Source organism: Euprymna scolopes, chromosome 16 (assembly GCF_053919585.1).
Source record: "Euprymna scolopes isolate OS-2025 chromosome 16, ASM5391958v1, whole genome shotgun sequence".
Classification (NCBI taxonomy): domain Eukaryota; kingdom Metazoa; phylum Mollusca; class Cephalopoda; order Sepiida; family Sepiolidae; genus Euprymna; species Euprymna scolopes.
In genome coordinates this window covers 29,081,326-29,098,100 of record NC_136497.1, presented here as the reverse complement: position 1 = coordinate 29,098,100, position 16,775 = coordinate 29,081,326, and the positions used below count along the sequence as shown (strand labels likewise).

Sequence of the window (16,775 nt, the reverse complement as noted above, 5' to 3'; positions counted from 1 at the left end):
CTTTATTACAAATTGGAAACAATTCTTTCAAACGGTTCTGGAGTATATTAGAACCCTGAGCACTCAAATTTTGCAATTCCAAGGGTTCTTTGTGGTAAATTTAGCGGAATTTTGTCCAATAGTTTTGGTTCCTAGTACGAGTATTATCATTGGTAGCATTAACATTTTATTTATTTGACATGACAAGAAAGCTTTATACCAAATTTGAAGCGATTCTGTCAAGCGGTTTTAGAGTCTATATGTAACCAACATCAGCCTGGGTAATCAACCTGTAATCAACTAATTAGAATGAAAGTATTTTAACCACTCTGCCATACACCCACCATTTTTGACTATGACAAATAAAAAGATGTAAAAAATTACAGGGCGATCCCTTCCTCCTCCCCGAAAAAAAATGCCATCCATAGAATGGTTAATAAATTCACAAACAAACTTTGGTCTGTGCATGACTTGTCCACCAAGTTCCAGCGATAAATGTCCAACAGTCTTTGGTTTATAAGCATTCAATGATAAGCACACATGAATACAACGCACAAAACTGTCAATAACTCTGATGCACTTTTCTTTTCAGAATATCCTAATCATTTTTTTTTTCCTTTTTATTTCTTTTTTTTTTTTTAGATATTATCTTTGACATAAGTATGAATTAGTGTGAAGCTCATTCAGGATCATGGCCCTTACTATTGAGACGATGACTAAAGTGTTCCCCATACCTTTTGGCGCCTCCGTTCAGTCTCAAACGACAAAGCATACTCCTTGTAGAGGCAGCTGCATGTGTAATTGTGAGGCAAGGGTTGCGCAATCTCCAACCACACCTCTCCTAAATCGGCACTGTTTGAATCCAGTGGCAACGAGAAGTCCAGGACAACTGGAAAAAATGCCAAGAAAGCATATACAGCATCTGGAAATCCCAAATGGCCATCCATTTACTACTGACTATGTTCAATGTTGCTTAATATATCATATCATTAAACAGTAATAAAACAAAGACTGTTGGCCATTAATGACTGGAACTTAGTGGACAAGTTAAAAATAGACTCAAGTTTATTTGTATAGTTGTATTGCCTAACAGATTGTGAATTTTATTTACTGATTCTGTAGGCGGCATTTATTAGCGTGTGAGGAATCACTCTGTGAATTACTAACATTTGGAATTCTAAGCTATAATATAATCAATAGAAGTATATATCCTCATCTACTAATGAATCGATGAATAAAGTGTCCCCATATCATTAAATGGCAATAAAGCAAAGACTGTTAAACATTAATGACTGAAACTTGGTGGACAAGTCATGAATAAAGTAAAGTTTATTTGTACCAAATATTGTTGGATTGCATAAAATGATTGTGAATTTTATTTATGATTCTGTAAATTGCCAACACTTGAAATTCTAAAATAAGTAATATGAGTGTACATTCTCTGTCAAAAGTGACGGAAAAAATATACTTCCCTAGTGTTCAGAGTAATATTCATGCTCATACAAAATAGCATCTCAATTGGTGAAGTAAATAAAAGAAAAAGAAAGAAAACGCCTAAAACTGGAATATAAATAAAAACGTATAAATCGGTATAGAAAGAAAAAAAAAAGAAAAGAAAAAGTCTTATGGAAATAGAGAAGAGTTTCTTTCTGAATTCATTTTAGACAGCAGGGGAAGAGTCGGCTTTTTCTATTCCACTAACCATTTGAAGTGGTTTTATCTGACAGTTTTTCTGTGTGTGTGTGTGTGTGTATATGTGTGTGTGTGTATATGTGTGTGTGTGTGTGTGTGTGTGTGTGTGTGTGTGTGTGTGTGTGTGTGTGTGTGTGTGTGTGTGTGTGTGTAAGTTTGTCCCCTAGAGACGCCTATACGATTGGGCCGATTTTTAAAAAGTTTTACACAAATGTACTTTATGTGCTTGGCAGTGTTCTTCGATAGGTTTTATATTGGAATCGATAATAAAAAAATCTGATGAAAAAAGGAACAGTCTGATTTTGACTAAAGTTAACACCTTATACAGCCTAACATCACAAGTGCATTTTAGAAGTTTTATTACCGCACAAGCAGAAATTCCCGGCATATAAAATCAACAGTAGGTTCTTTGATATGACTGGGACGCATTCAAAATGAATGTTTCTGTTTAGAACACAACTGAACCATGATACTTGACTTTTGCATTTTAAACATAACTTCTAGCCATTATATAAAAATGATTTTATAAAATCAACAGTAAGTTCTTTACAGTGCAATATAAACTACAATGTCTCCTGGACTAAGTAACTATAGGGAGGCATGTGAATCTTCCTCTCGGTGCACTGCATAAGGCTCCCAACTAGAGCAAGCAATTAATCCATTTGATTGAAAAATCGCCGATTTCACGGATTTTGATGACAATAAAAATATGGGAGAGGGAAATCCTCATTCAATCTTGTGCAAATTATTATTTCATGTATTTACATAAAATTATTATTATTTCATGTATTTACATAAAATTATTATTATTTCATGTATTTACATAAAATTATTATTATTTCATGTATTTACATAAAATTATTATTATTTCATGTATTTACATAAAATTATTATTATTTCATGTATTTACATAAAATTATTATTATTTCATGTATTTACATAAAATTATTATTATTTCATGTATTTACATTTTATTATTATTTCATGTATTTACATAAAATTATTATTATTTCATGTATTTACATAAAATTATTATTATTTCATGTATTTACATAAAATTATTATTATTTCATGTATTTACATAAAATTATTATTATTTCATGTATTTACATAAAATTATTATTATTTCATGTATTTACATAAAATTATTATTATTTCATGTATTTACATAAAATTATTATTATTTCATGTATTTACATAAAATTATTATTTCATGTATTTACATAAAATTATTATTATTTCATGTATTTACATAAAATTACACGAGGAGATATAATGTTTTCTGTATCAGTTTTCAGTATTTACTTGAAGAGTGCTCAATAAAGGTGTACAGCCTGGTAGTAATTTATGAAAATATATAGCAATTAAGCTACATAGAATCCTCTGCGTTTTATTCCCATAAGGAATCGGCAGACTAGAATAGTGATTTCTTATGGGGATGAAATGTAGAAGATTTTGTGTAGCTTTATTGCCATGAGTTTTCATAAATTACTATGCAAATATATATATATATATATATATATATATATATATATATATATATATATATATATATGAGGAGGATGCTGTAATTTGCATGAAGCATTATGCATAAAATGTACAACCATTCAGTGAAGTTGTGGTTATAAACACTGAGTAGTTGTTTATGTTTTTCTTTCTTCTTTCTGAAGATGAACATAACACCATTATAATATGAGAAATTATGTTGATAAATAAATACACTATAATTTACAAGAATTTATTGTTCGACAAATATTAAAATTTCCTTAATCGGCAGAGTTTTAAAGAATGCATTCTTTTCATCAGAGTAAAGATATTAGCAAATGTTAAAAGCGAAAGTATGGATTCACTTACTACAATAAAAGAAACTTAGATCTAAGAACATTCCCTTCTCAATCAATTGGGCTATTTTCAGTAAATCTTAGTCATATATCCAGGTTACAAGTCATGTCACCTGTGCATTTCTGAGGCTGTTAGTATAATAACATCCCCTCAATGTAAAAATGTGATTAATATAAAAAATGAACTAATTTTCCAGTGCAAACATAAGAAAAAAAAATACAAATATAGCAACTTTTAAATCACTTAGCCTTTACTAAATCCCGTAAATTACCTAATCACCAAATTGAAATAATTTGCATATTTCACAAAACATCGATAAGCTTATTTCCTAAGAAATTCTTCCTTTGCAGTTTAAATGCTTGATTCTTTACCCCACTAATCACGTTGGTTATGTATAAGTAGACAATCACCCACTGAATTCCTTTAGACTTTCTAGTCCTTTAATATAATCTTAAGATAATTTTCTACACTTTCCTAAATATTATAAAAATAAAATTTAATAATAAATTCTATACTTTCTAATCCTATGATTGTTTAAAATTATCTATATAACTGTTATCATTATTATAACTACTTTTAACTTAGCATAATTACTATTATTATTGTTGTTGTTGTTATTATCTATATAAATATAAAACTCAAATGACCTTGTAACGAGTGATGTAACCCACTTTCCAGTTATGCCATCCAGTTATGCATGCGCGCATAAACATTAACTCATAACAACGTAAACGAATAAACACAAATCGCTTCTTTTACGGATTTTGAATGCGCACTGAAATATTAAAGTTATTATTTCGAAATTATTATTTAACATGGGAAGAGTGGGGGTGTTTTGCAACTATTCTTTATTACAACTATACTGTCGCTATTTTCTTACAACTAAACAACTTTAACCCGTTGACAAACATAAGAACAATTGTAGTAAAGCCAAGACTACTACTACTACTATTACTCTCTATCCGTCCCTTTTCCTTCCTTCCTTCTTTTTTTATTTTTTGTTTACATTTCTAGATACAAAATAGTGTGTGAGAACGGTGAATTTGTTGACACATTTACTAATCTGTTTCAATATTAGTTTTATTTTATTTTATTTATTTAAGTTTTAATTCTTTGCTTCAGGTTTTATTAATTATTTTTTTTTAGATTTTAAGTTTCTATAACTTGCTTGAAGAATTCCAACATGGGTTTTTCATTCTTATATTTCTCATTGGTAGGTTCATGTGCGTTTTTGCTGCTAAATGACTTTCGTCGGCATTCAATTCGTTGGAAAATCATGTTTAATTTTCAATTTTTGAGCGATTATTCGGAAAAATAGGTAACTTTACACGAATAGGGAGGATTTTTTTTTCATGTTTGAGTGATCCGTCCGTGATTTTTCATTTTAATATACTTTCATAGAAATGTTTCTGTTATGTCAAAAAAAATATTTTCTTTACGTCACAAGTGTCACGCTCATACATGAATTCCATAGCTAATATAACATACTGACCCAACGGGTCACGGGTAGTCTAGTTATTATTATAAACGAAAGTTATTGAAATCTTTCAATATTGTCATTTATTTTTTTTAACCTTGTTTCCTATTTATTTTACATTGTCAGAGTCTTCAAACACACACACACACATTATATATATATATATATATATATATATATATATATATATATATATATATATATATATAGAGAGAGAGAGAGAGAGAGAGAGAGAGAGAGAGAGAAATAATTGTGTATGTGTGTACAAATAAATACACATTGGTTTTTATTATAAAGTAAAAGATTTTTATTTTTCTTTGACATTTTTTTAATAAAAAAAAATATCCTATTTAGAAACAATATTGATTTTTATAGAAATATGTTCAATGGAGTTTTTATTCCAACAGTATAAAAATAAGCGCTTTTCTTTTTGATGTCATCGTAAACATGTAACTCTTCAGAATAAAAGGATACAAAAGACGGAACAGATGGTCTCGACTGATTTTAAGGAGCAGATGGGAAAAGGCAGAAACAGTAAGGGTTTTTTTTATGTTTATTAAATAAATATTCTTTTTATTTCATTTCCACAAAAAACTCCTCAAAACTAAGCTTTTAATATAGCTTGTAATTTTGTTACATTCGGTACTCCAAAGGTTCTTTACACAAATTGTGGCCAATAGATTTGGAACCTATAAGTACATTATGATTATTATCACTGGCAGTAGTTGTATGTTAATTTTGTTCTGATATACCATGGGTTCTTCATTTATTTAAATTGTGTTCAATACTTTTGTATGTTCCATCATCATCATCATCATCATCATCATCATTATTATTATTATTATTAGTAGTAGTAGTAGTAGTATTTACTCACTAAGAGTTCTCACATGGGTCATCATCAGTGATTGCTCACTGATAAACAATGGTGTTCCCTTCAGTCTGAATGACAAGTCTCCCTAGATTTCCAATACTCTCAACCTTTTTCAATAATCATTTTGCATCATCAAAACAGCTGGTTATTATTGATTTATAAAGCCCCAGTATTCCTCACACTATACCAGTGGAGGTCTGGTTAGTGGTCTCTGTCCTCGGTGTTTCCATCCTCTTTGACCCTTTATGACTATTTTGTGTAGTATTAACCGAGGTTAATGCCACTTTTTGGTGAAGGGGGGAGCATAGTTTATAAGATTTTTTGCAGTTTCATATGATGTTCATTCCATGTTTTTCATTTTATTTCTATGGCTTGTTAGTATTCATAATTTCTGTGGCTTGGTGTCCACATTCAAGGATTTTCCTTCAGATTTTGGCTGTTTTTACCATTACCATCATTGTATAGTCTCAGGCGTGTAGGGATTCATGAAGAAAATAATAAAACTCTCAACCGGATGTTGACTTATCAGCTGTCACAGACAAAGTGTGTAAATGTGTCATTATGCATGGACTCCATGCACCCATCTAGTGAAAAAGAGAAATATGATAAAAATTAATTAGCCTATAAGCAGTGTAATAAAAATAATTAGCAGGGAGCAGAGTGTAATAAAAATAAGATTTAACAACCAATGTGCCTGTGGGAGCCAGCAAGGAAAAATATAAACCCAGGAATTTTGTAAATAAAGGGAGAAGTAACACAAGACACTCAGGAAACAAGACATGGGTGCAGTTAAGCGAGAACTTACCACACTTTTGCCGTAAAAGCCGAAAAACACTCCTCTCTGTGACCTCTATTCGACCAACAAAAAGAAACAAGGAATAAGTACTCTTTATGAACATTCTCCCTTTTTTTCCTCAGTCTATTTCAACATCTTATTTTGTATTATTTTGAAAGGTGACAAGACATGAAAATGAACTTTTTTGAACATGCATATTCAATCGAGTCTTTTATTGTTGATAAAAGTTATTCAAAGCCTTAGATGTTCATAGTTTATCTTGTGTTTAATAGAGTTTCTATTTCATGCGTTTTTTTTATGTCAGATATCATGTATTCATGTAAGCATTCTATTGTCCATTCTTGTGTGATTATGTTGTAGACGTCGAGTGGGCAAATGAAAAAGAGAAACCCCCAAAACTGATTAGACATAAGCGACAATGCAAGTGCCCTAACCTCCTCCAACTTCCACTTTGTTTTTCTCTTTTATTCTTCCATTTTCTTATTTCTACATTTACATGGCACCATACCGACCATACCAAAGCGACATTCACCTGAAATGGGTTGAACCAGCTCTCTCTGAAGGAGGAAGTTTCATGGGAGTAGGGGATTCACAAGTGGTCCCCAGTTCCATGTATATTCCCCATCAAGGAAAATGATGATGTTGGGCTTGCAGGAAGCTGTCAACGTCCTTCTATATACAACGCCTGGTATTCCCAAATAGTCACTCATCTGGTACTGACTAGGTTCAACGTTGCTTAACTTTAATGATCTAACGAGAACCGGTGTATCAGTGTGATAAGGCCATATACTCATGGAAGGCGGTAAATTAAAATAAGTTTCTTGTTATAGACTTCTAAACACACAAATTTTGTATATCTATGTATTTATAGTAATCGAAACTGATTTATGTTTAAGGAAGGAGGCGGTAAATTAGATTATCGCACTAGGTAATCAAAATCTCGCTGCACCTGTGTTACTGGAAACTAATATTTTTAGATCAAGAATGTCACTATATATATAATAGTATTATAGACAAGACAATGCCATATATTTGTATACATAGATTTATTTGTCAATGTAATAAGAAAAACCTATAATTGGGGGCGTTATATGCTATTTATGCTAAATTATTTCAAAGCCTAATGCTTCTCATCAGAAGAAGGACTAGGGATCTAGGTTACAAACATTTCAGTGCAACATCTAGCTAGGTGAATAATTCATTTTTTTTCAAAGGAGTCACCACTTTTCAAGGCCCAGAGGCCACTTGAGGATAAGGGATGATGAGTGGCAATGGGACAACATCGTAGTAATCGTTAGTATTTTGTTTTTTACATCGAGGTCACCACTTATCAAGGCCCAGAAGCCACTCAGGGATAAGGGTTACTGTGTGTACAGTAATCAATGGCGTAGTGTTGTATTATTCGTTAGTATTGCAGATTTGATAAAGTGCCATTACTTAAGGATGCGGTTCATCAGAAATTTGTTTATGTTGGACTTGAACACATCCAAGTTGAAGTCAGGAGGGAAACAGGCAAGTGGAAGAGAGTTCCACAGGCGTGCACTTCTAAGAAAGAAGCTCTGCCCATGGAATCTACGTTTTGATTTAGGCACAGATAAAGAGTGGAGAAAATTATTGGGAGTGGTTTCAGCTAGACGGGTGTTTTTCGTGAAAGATTGGCAAGGGAGGACATGAGATTAGAGCTCAGACGAGCACTTGCCATGGAAGTAACGATAAAACAAAGATAGGCTCGCAATATCTCTTCTGTGGGAGAGAGGTTGCAGGGAAGAGAAAAGGGCATCCCCCAGTAAACCACGAAGTCTATTTTGTACTTTGTCAAAGCAGGATAGGCTGTTTTTAGCAGCTCCTGCCCAGATGTGGCAGCAGTACTCCATCCTCGGACGTACTTGGCTTTTATATAGATAGAGAATTGCATCATTAGTGAGATATCTTCTGAAGCAGTAGAAGGATCTCACCATTTCCCCAGCAACCTTGGCAACAAACTTGATGTATATGTTCCATTTCAGATCAGGAGTAAAGGTCAAACCCAGAAGCTTATCAAAACATGGGGCCTCCCCTAGACGAGAGCAATCCATTTCAATTGAGGCCAGATGGAGCTCAGCGCGTTTATGATGTAAAGATAGGAGCTTGGTTTTAGATGCATTAAAGGTAACCAGCCACCTCTTCCCCCACTGTACCACGCACTCAAGATCAGAGGAAAGAGAATTTGAGAGAACATTGTCATTTACGGCCTTTGATGTGTTGCCATAGATGGTCGTATCATCAATATAGATGTCAACGAATGATTTAAGTATGTGTTTTGGGAGATCATTGATGTAAATCAGGAAGAGAGTTGTGCCCAGGATGGACCCCTAAGGTACTCCAGCATTAATACTGAGGGCCTCTGATTTCTGCCCGTCAACCACTAATCTTATGAGTCTATCTGAGAGAAATGATTTTATAATTGAGAAAACATTTCCAGTTATACCGTAGCTGGAAATCTTTTTAAGTAGGCCTTTATGCCATGCCTTGTCGAAGGCCTTTGATATGTCAAGACCAATTGCCCTAGAAATGAAGTCTTTGTCAAGAGATTTACTAATCCTATGAGATATAACCGTTAGCACATCTGCTGTAGATCTAGCAGAACGGAAACCATATTGTGTGTCACTAAGAAGGTTATTTCTGCTAAGGTGGTTGATTACTTCTGTATTTAATATGGATTCTAGCAGCTTACTCATGACACACAGGAGACTTATTGGTCTGTACTGAAAGGTAAATGACATATCACCTGAATTCTTAAATACAGGGCATACTGATGAGGTTTTCCAGGGTGTTGGAAAGCACTTCTCCTTAAGGCAACGCTTAAACAGTTTTGTAAGTATGAGGGCAAGTTCTGGTTGAAGCTTTTTTAACACTATAATTGGAATGCCGTCAGGGCCAGTTACTTTACTGGAATCAAGGTTCTTGATTAGCTTGGCGACCTCATGCACAGTTATTTGCATGTCACCTAGCGTGTTGGGTGTTATAGGAGGAAATATGGGGAGTTGATGGCCTTTGTCGCATAGGGTAGAATTTGCTGCAAAGTTCTTGGCAAATAGTTTGGCCTTGTCTGATGCTGACGAGATGACCTCAGGTCCATTGATGATAGTTGGTATAGAACGCACGCTTCTGTTCAGGATCTTATTTGTTATTTGCCAAAACTGGTGGGAACCAAGCCGCTGATCGGCTACTTTAGATTTAACGGACTGAGCATATAGCTCTCTTGCATTTTTTATTACTCTTTTACAGTGGTTGCTGGCAGTCCTGGAAGCAGCTTTAGTTTCAGTGCCTGTATTACGTTGGTAGGTATGAAAAAAGTGATTTCAGTGCGCGATGTTAGCAGGGAGAACAAGCTAAAAAAGCTTCAACCAGAACTTGCTCCCATACTTACGAAACTGTTTAAGCGTTGCCTTAAGGAGAAGTGGTTTCCGACTCCCTGGAAAACCTCATCAGTATGCCCTGTATTTAAGAATTCAGGTGATAAGTCATCTCCCTCTCAGTACAGACCAATAAGTCTCCTGTGTGTTATGAGTAAGTTGCTGGAATCCATATTAAATAGAGAAATAGTAAACCACCTCAGCAGAAATAACCTTCTTAGTGACACACAATATGGTTTCCGTTCTGCAAGATCTATCGCAGATGTGCTAACGGTTATATCTCGCAGGATTAGTGAATCTCTTGACAAAGGCTTTCTTTCTAGGGCAATTGCTCCTGACATATCAATGGCCTTCGACAAGGTATGGCATAAGGGCCTACTTCACAAGATTTCCAGCTACGGTATAACTGGAAATGTTTTCTCAATCATTAAATCATTTCTATCTGATGGGCTCATAAGAATAGTGGTCGGTGGACAAAAATCAGAGGCCTGCAGTATTAATGCTGGAGTACCTCAAGGGTCAATCCTGGGCACAACTCTCTTCCTGATCTACATCAATGATCTCCCTAAACACATACTTAAATCATTCGTTGACATCTATGCTAATGACATGACCATCTACGGCAACACATCAAAGGCCGTAAACGACAAAGTTCTCTCTGATTCTCTCTCCTCTGATCTCGAGCGCATGGTTCAGTGGGGAAGATGTGGCTGGTTAACTTTAATGCATCCTAATGAACCGCTCTCTTAAGTAAACACTTCATTAAATCTCCACATTAACGTACTGTACTTGCAATAACCTTTATCCCTGAGTGGCTTCCGGGCCTTGATAAGTGGTGACCGTGTAAAAAAAAAACAAAAAAAAACATGGCTGGCTGTTAGGTTTTTGTTGGAATTTTTTGGATGGCATGAATCAGTCAATGCCAACAATTAACTATTCGGTCAGGTCTGATACTATAGAGGACACATCCTTTTTAAGCATGGAATAGAGAGGTAGATCAGATAGGAATGTACAGAAGCTATCCCAGTCAGCCATAGAGTATCGGTATACAGTACAGTGGAGAGGTACATCTGAAGACTTATTACATTTCATTTTTATCTTAACTGATACAACGGAGTGGTCGGAGGATCCTAGAGGAGATAGAATGGAACCTGAACATAGCTCAGGGAAAGTTGAGAGAAAAAGGTCTATATGGCTTACATACTGACCAGTAGTATCGGGTACATGGGTGGGCTCGCGAACAATCTGAGTGAGGTCATAAGCAATGGCAAAATCATGACAGAACCTCCCCTCATCATCTGTCTTATTTGAGTGGGTCAGCCATTCCACATTATGGACATTGAAGTCACAGCAAATGTGAATGTTAGCCGAGGGATGAGCAGACAGGATATGGTCAATTTTCTCAGATATACTCTTAAAGATAGTAACTCCGCTGTTGTGGGGGGGGCGATAGAGGGCAAATATAAATGCGGTGGTGTAAGCAAGTGCAACTGGGAAGCACATATAAGGTAAATTAGGGTCTTCTCTGGAGATATCCCTGCCAGACGGGAAGCCATCTTTAAAGCAAATATTCCATGCTCATGGCGATCTTGGGAGTTAGATTTAAATGTTATGTTAAAGTAGTGGAAATTTGGTAAATTAAGGGGACAGCTTACCAAGAACTTGTTTATGTTGGACTTAAAGACGACCAGCTGGAAAGCAGGCAAATGGAATAGTTCCACAGGCGTGCAGTTTTAAGAAAGATACCTTGTTCATAGAATCCATGTTTAGGTTTTGGCACAGATAAAGAGTAGGGGAATTAGATTCAGGATTTTTTATTAAAGTCACTTCTTTTATCTATTTCATGAACACTATATGCATTTAACATAAACATACATTTATACTCACTCTCTCTCTCTCTCTCTCTCTCTCTCTCTCTATATATATATATATATATATATATATATATAACTACTTCATTTACTCACATAAACCTAATATACGAAAGTATAGATTTATGCGGAAACTTTAAGTATTTACTTCAAAAGTGCTCAATACGTAGGTAGAGCTAGTTAGTAATTTATAAAATATGTATGGCGATTAAGCTACACTGAATATTCTGCGTTTTATCCACTATAGGATTCGTCAGGCTTATGTGCGAATTCTGTGGTTGCTTCTTGTTTTTATATATGTTGAGGATTTCTAGTTAGCCAATCAGCTTTCTAGTATCTACCGCGCCCCTTCCTATCAGTAAATGGGCATGCATTTTATCGAACAAAGGATCGACATATGCATAGGTATATTTATATATATATATAAAAAAAAAAAAAAGGAAGGAAAACGTCTACTTTAAACCACTAACCTAGTTCTAAAACAGATCCTTTGTTCGATAAAATGCATGCCCATTGGCTGATAGGAAGGGGCGCGGTGGATACTAGAAAGGTGATTGGCTAACTAGAAATCCTCAACATATATAAAAACAAGAAGCAACCACAGAATTCGCGCATAAGTCTGACGAATGCTATAGTGGATGAAACGCAGAATATTCAGTGTAGCTTAATCGCCATATATATTTTATAAATTACTATATATATATATATATATATATATATATATATATATATATATCAATTCTTGTAAATTATAATTTACAGTTTTTAGTCGCGTTATATATATATGTGTGTATAGTAGGGAATTGACGAAATTAATGAAGGATTCTTTAAATGGAGACTCATCAAGATAAAAAAATAATGCTCAACGTGTAAGGTGAAGCTTAAGTTTTTTTGTTTTTTTTCTTTTTTTACAGTGATCACCACTTATCAAGGCTCGGAAGCCACTCAGGGAAAAGGGTTATTGCAAGTACATTACGTTAGTGAGGAGATTTGCTGAAATGTTTGTATATTTAGAAAATTATTGACAATACATAATATATACTGATGTATATAAATTTATTTATCAGTTCAAATAAGAACAGGGCATCGATGGGATGAAGGCTTATACATGCTCTTTATACCTAAGCATATCAAAGCCTATCATCAGAAAAGAAAAAGAGCGAGGTTCCATATAAATGAATGCAACGTGTGTGTGTGTGTGTGTGTATTATTTTTAAAATGTAATTATCCACTGGATATCCAGTGGATAATTACATTTTAAAAATAATTTTAAAATAATATAAATAATATATATACTGCTCCCCATGTGGGGGTACCAAATTGGTTAAAAAAAAGGGAAAATTATTCCCAACTCGCATTTAGGTAAAAATGCACTTTCGTAAATAATTGAATCCATTCAGAATATATTGCTAAAACCAAACCAAAACAACATATATATATATATATATATATATATATATATATATATATATATATATAGGGTGGAATGGTTTTTGATTTCTGTTTGATGAAAACCGGTTTTCTTTTTTTGGTTGCAGACCATCTACTAGTTGGCCAGTTGTGTACAAATCACAAGAGAGATAGGAGCCTTCTATTATGTCTGAAAGTGACACAGTATTCAATGAGGAAAATCGGAGATGCGCCACTGTACAACTTCTCTTCTCTACCAATCCAAGTTATGACAACAGGACCATTGCCAGCACCCTCAAAAGGCATCGCTGGATTGCCACGAATAACAGGGATGTGCCCAGGGTGAGGAAAACAAAGTTTCTGGACATGGTTATGGCCTTTGGTGTGGTTTCAAGTGAGGGTCACATCATGCGACCTCACATCTTGGAAGTCAACACCGAAGTGTACTTGGATGTGCTGAAGAGTGTGGGGATCCCCTGGTGCAATTAGATGGCAGCTGGCAGATACTGAGTGTGGTAGCAGAACTCTGTATGGTCCCACAAGTTCAAAGAGACTAAGGCTTGGCTTTAGAAGGAGTGCTATGACTTTGCACCCTTCTCTCACTGGCCATTGAGTGTTCACCGAGCTCCTGCCAGCGCTTGTTGAAAAGGCATGCTCTCAGTTCTGGATCCATATTGAGGTGATGATTGAGGCTGAAGGCGGCTACATTGAATAGATGTCAGCTCTACTACATGATCAAGTTATCTGAATTGATTTTTTCAAGAAAAGTTTTAAAATAAAGCTGTAGTATTGTTTTCTTTATGAGGACAATTTTATTGTTTCACCTAAATAAAGGATGTGTATTCCAAGTTAAATAAAACTTTATTAAATTATCAGATCAATAAGGAAAATAAAAGGAAACCCTCTTTAGGCCATAGCCTTTCGAAGCCTTATGCTTCTCACTAGAAGAGGAAAAATAGACAAGTTTATATATGAAAAAAAAAAACTGTCATGAAGACATTAGCTTTTAAATGAAATAAAGATATACTATATAGAAGCAGAAAAGATTGTGATAATAGAAGTAGAAAAAAGATATAACATATTATATAAATTTCAAACTTTGGCTTGTTTGTGTGTTCGTATGGCTGCTAAAAACTTTCATCGGCTAGGTCGAAACTGGAACCATCTCAAAGCAATCCCTCGGATGCATAATATGTGAAAATTAGAAAAAAAAAAAATTAATTCTGTGGTGGTCAACGGGACTATTTTTTGGAAGGGAGGGTCGCTTTTTGCGTTGCAATTTCCGCAAGTCACACATGCGTATCAAACTAAAACAGTTTAAAAACATTATTTTGCAAAGTTATGACGTCATTGTGGTTTGATGGGCAAAATCATTTGTCAGTAACGTTTTTCCCTCTTTCACGTGTCTACCGCAGCTATATATATATATTTTTTTTTTTTTTGTGGGGTCACACGGGGACTCGCCGCGATTTTGATTGAAAGAAAAGTTGTTTTGATTCATTTATTTTTTTAGGGGGGATTCCAGCGAATATCTGGTGTTGAAGTTGTCACCTATTTCTTCTTTTATGGGCGATTCCGTTCTTTTGCGAGAGTTGCTCAATATACTTAGTATAGCAGCTGTCCAAACCGAACTTCATGTCCACCTGGGCAATGCCGGGTATCCATGCTAGTATATAAGATAATAGGGAAGACACAGAGGGAGAGGCATATAAAAAAATATAAAAATACTTATTAATTACAGCGGAAAAAATACAAGAATATGAATAAAAATTAAAATAAAAATATAATAAAAATAAAAGAAAATAACTATGTGTGCGTTGTGTGTGTGTGTGAATAATTATTGATTTTTTTGTATAATACTAAACAAAGTTCAGAAAAATACAAGAGATTGTTGCAAGGATGAAAGTTAATCGTGATAAAATTTGAACGCAGACAAATTGCAACAGCTGCAAGAATATGGTTATCCGATTCCAATAAACAGACTAAAATATTTGAATTATTTATCAATTGATTTCCTATTACACCTGTTTCCTTTTTTTTTTTTTATTCCTCATCAATCAGAGACTGTACTTTCATTTTTTAACCAATTATTATTACGTATTTTTAAGTATATAGAGCAGACCCAAAGTGTACGCAAATGCACCAAATAAAATAAGAATTGTGATGTGTGCTAAATATAGAATATAAATAGAACCGACTCAGTAGATTGACGAGCTCTTCAATGATAAGGAAGAAAAAATAGTATACTTGGCGACACAGATTTTCCGAATTCAACACCGCAAAATATTGGGACTAATTTTATCATGGGAAAAAGTTCAATTCTCACACGTGAGAATGCAGTAACAAATCGAGGATAATCTCCGAAACAGAATATGACGATAGTTGATTTGCGAGAAGGAAGACGACAAGTGTGTACAATATTTAAAGCAATTTTACTGGGTGAAGAAACGAATGATACAAAAAAAAGTTAATTGTGCAGAAAAGAAGATTTGCGGAAAATGTGCTTTGCGAGAACTTATCTGGGATGAAAAGTTTGAGCAACAGGTGGGACGTGTGTGTCCCTCCAATTCTGGCTTTTTTTCTTGTTGGAATTGGTTGCAATCCAGCAAGAATTCAGTGATAAATGATGACTAACTTGTAAATCCCACCTCGGGTTTGTCACAAACAGTTTCCAGTTCAGGTTGGTAATAGTAGGAAGGGGATTGGATTTTAGTGAATGCCATCTTGGGCATGTGTCATTGAGCCTGCTGCTGGATCCAAAAAATATAAAAGGGCAAAAAAAAAACAACAAAAAAAAAAAACAGGCAGGGAACACTTATGTGAATCCTAAAGGAACTGGACATCCTGCACGTGGAAAGGATCAAGAAATGACTCATCAATGAAAAAGAAGTAGAGGGGCATAAATTCTAATGGTTACAAACTTCAAATTTAACCAAACAAATACACATTAGTGATTAATTTTTAGTGATTAAATTTTGAAGATGTCACTACACTAGGGAGAGAGCGTCAGAAAAAAAAAATATATATATATGTGTGTGTTTTCACATGCGACGGCACGGTCCTTAACAAATTCGTCCACGCAATTCTGAATACCACCGCCGAATCCACATGCCACGCCATGAACATATACCATTGAATCGACACACACGTTCCCAAGCAGAACCAAACAATCTCACCGAATTGTCACGCCACGTTACGAAAATCCAATAACGTGACACACGTTATTAAATAAGTGTATTTCAGAACCCACAAATCACTTATCGGCTTGTTCTTTTCGTGGCTGTTGGGCGAAACCAAATCGTCACTTTGGGGTAAGATGGGTGTAGTTCATTGGTGAACTTGATTTGTAATCGAAAGGTCTCGGGTTCGCTTTTCACCGCAGGCAGGCCCGACTCATACGCTTGTGCGCTTTCGCGCATGTTCGACACAGAAGAAATATCAA

At 34.6% G+C, this 16,775-nt stretch overlaps 1 protein-coding gene across 1 annotated transcript in view; it reads right to left on the bottom strand.

The window, feature by feature from the left end:
- Positions 1-16,775, bottom strand: part of LOC145295910 (uncharacterized) — a 220,837-nt gene that overhangs the window by 59,298 nt on the left and 144,764 nt on the right. The window lies entirely within an intron of this gene.